Below are 3,120 nucleotides of genomic sequence, written 5' to 3' on the forward strand. Positions count from 1 at the left end.
CTATGATGCTTCCATCCCCCAAGTTCGTCTTGACTGCCAGTAGAGGCTAGAAGTCGATATTTCGACGGCCTCTCAAAATACCAACATAGCCCATCGTGCCACAGGAATGTCGATGATCTACACTTACCCTTTTACCATTGGCTTTTTGCTACCCGCCCATGAGATGATGGCGGCGTTTTGCCGTCGTTACCAAATCTGCATTGCGCAATTGGCGCCCCAAGTTTGGAGGATAATTCTATGTACACAACACCTGGCTGAATTGGTCGGGCTCCCTTTTACTCTGAACCACCTGCTCCACCTGTATTCTCCCTTATATGTTCCGGGGAGAAATGATCCATCTGGTCTCCGGAGGCTCTCGAGGCCTAATCACCAGTGCCGAAGACGACTTCGATCGAGGTTGATATAATCGATTCTTGATGATCCGTACTGACCTCCTGCACCGTGCTTCCCCGAATTTATTTTCGGAGCGAGCGGAACCCTACTCGTATGTGTCCTATCCAGATAATTATTCCACCATTTTCTATTTAAAAAGTCCCGATTTTAACTCTTGCCCGGTTCATTACAACAACCCCTATAGAACAAGACTACATGCCCGAACTCTTCGGATGGGTGACGGCTATTTTACGCGTGTCTCCTGGGGTCGATAAGACCTGCAAGAGTATCTCAGCCAACCGCTAGAGGGCCAAGAACCATGGCATATCAAAAATAATTTTCACCTCGTTCCAAGACTTGGCCGGGAACTCCCTGAAGCTTTCCTTTAATTTTCTCGATGCCTTTGAACCATTGACGCTCAAACCATCTGCGAATGCCGCAACAACCCAGTCTTCCCGGTATGGCAGGCAGCAGCATCCTTTCCCGTTGGAATCTTTCCACATAGGTGCAGAGCGTCTCATCATTCCTCTGTTTTATAGCAAAGATGTCCTCTTTGTGCATCTCGACTCTCCGAGCCCCGGCATGAGCTTTTACAAGCGTATCTACAAGAGCAACAAAAGAGTCAATAGAATTACGGGCAAGAGATTATACTAAGAATGTACCCCATTAACGAGCATGTGTTAAAAAATTTCGACATGATTGATTCAATTTGCGTACGGCTGAAAGGCCTTGTCCGTAACGGCTGCCCGAAGATCGTTATGTGTTCCTCAGGATCCATGGTTTCGTCATATTTGGGTATATTCGAAATTTGAACTTCTTTGGGATGAGCACGGGAAACACACTCGGTTTGTATGGAATCTTTCCGTATTTTTTTGATCAATCACTTTTGGATTGATCTCCCTTTTTTTGTTGTTTCTTTTCTTTGATCAATCACTTTTAGATTGATATGTACATATTTTTCTTTATCAATAAATTCCACATTTACGTGGCTTTACTTTAAAAAAAAAAAAATCTTTCTGTATTTCCTCGCTCCCGCCCCTTTCAAAGGCCAGGGGAGCCTCGGTTATTTGGCTCATCCGGTCGTGAAGCTCTTTTTTCTTGGCGATCATCGCTAAGTACGCAGTAACCGATCGGCCGGCTCCCGGCTCCATCTGTTCCATATGCACCTCGGGAGTCCCAAGCGCCTTAATAAGCTCTGAGTTATCCGTAGGGCATCTCACCTGCCCCCGGCACGATACTTATGAGCTTTTCCATGCGCTCTCTCTATCATGGCGGTCGACTACAGAACTCGGTGCTGTAGTTATTTCGATGAGGGATCCTCCGCTTTGTGCACATTCCTCCACCAGGATGAGGAAAAGCCTTTTCCTTTTTCCGGAGTAATGTCCTTGAGGAAGTGTCACGACCCACGATCCGTGGCCAGTGACTGGGCCCGATCCGGGTACGCACAAACTTACTTGATAATATCAAGCACGTCCGGGTATATAACGAGAAGCGATCAGCCGTGTTTCAAATTTATATAATTTCCGTAAAAATTTCGTAAGTAGTTTCCTTTGTTTTACGGACTATCCAAAATAACCACGCACGCGAGAAAATACCGCGTAAACAGGCCCGCGGGACGGCAGAAAGAACATATATACATACGCGGGCGCGGGGGCCGTCGCGCGCGCCCGAATCGCCAAACACAACATATACAAACACAATCGTGCGTAAGTAGGCACAACCCACAGACATGTCCACGGACCTCTAACACGGACGGAATCGGATGACGGGACGGGGCCGTACCCTCGAACGAATATATACAAATGAACAAATATATACCAAAAAATATAAATTCGGAACGAGTAGGAGCACTCCAAATAGCGAAGAGGGTGTCTAAATAGGTGGATCACGGCGTCGTGCGTGCACACGCGGCATGAAACGCGACCCCGACAAAGAGGGGGGTCGGACGAAATAAGGCGGGTATGCAAAGTAGAAAATGTGGCATACAATTTTACAAGCAATCGAAATAGAGTTCTGTAAATGCGTTTCAAAGTATCAAAATGTTACTCAAAAATATAAGTCATGCGTAAGGCACGGAAATATGGTCGCCGCCCGTCGATGGCGCACGCAACACGCAAGATAACACCGGTAAAGTTTCAAATCTCCCGAGATCTCGTCACATATCATACACGACATATCACCGTACACGGATCACACCAATATATAAGTGGGAACCCCCTCGGCGAGAAATCGGTGAACCATAAACACGATAACACCGGAGTACGTCATAATGCGCACGACAATAATCCCGGGAACCTGGCGAACGATATCATAGTAGGCACGAGCGGGTAGTGAGTAATCATATGCATAAAATCATTATCATAAATCCAAAGATAAGTAAAATAGTCATATTCAAATCGGAATAATAATTATTACTTTTTGTTTCAAAAGTTATCGAATTCACTAAAGGGCGTCGCGGGACCATTGGACGAGCATGACCCGAACGAGCACTTTATGAAAAACATACTCATTCTATATCTATACAATCTCTGAAGATCTCAAAAATGTCAAGGCTTTTCGGTGAAAGTTATGAGCGTTTGAAATTTTGGAATCGCCAGTTAAGCTTTAAAACAAAAAATCGGCTATGAAATCTTACAAATTATGAATTCCAAGAACATACGGATCAATGTTTTGTCATGTCAACAATAATACCAAGGAACAAATGCGATTCGTAAACATGCTCGGATTGCGGGAATAGAGTTTCCTCGA

This window comes from Lycium ferocissimum, chromosome 12, assembly GCF_029784015.1.
Source record: "Lycium ferocissimum isolate CSIRO_LF1 chromosome 12, AGI_CSIRO_Lferr_CH_V1, whole genome shotgun sequence".
Lineage (NCBI taxonomy): Eukaryota > Viridiplantae > Streptophyta > Magnoliopsida > Solanales > Solanaceae > Lycium > Lycium ferocissimum.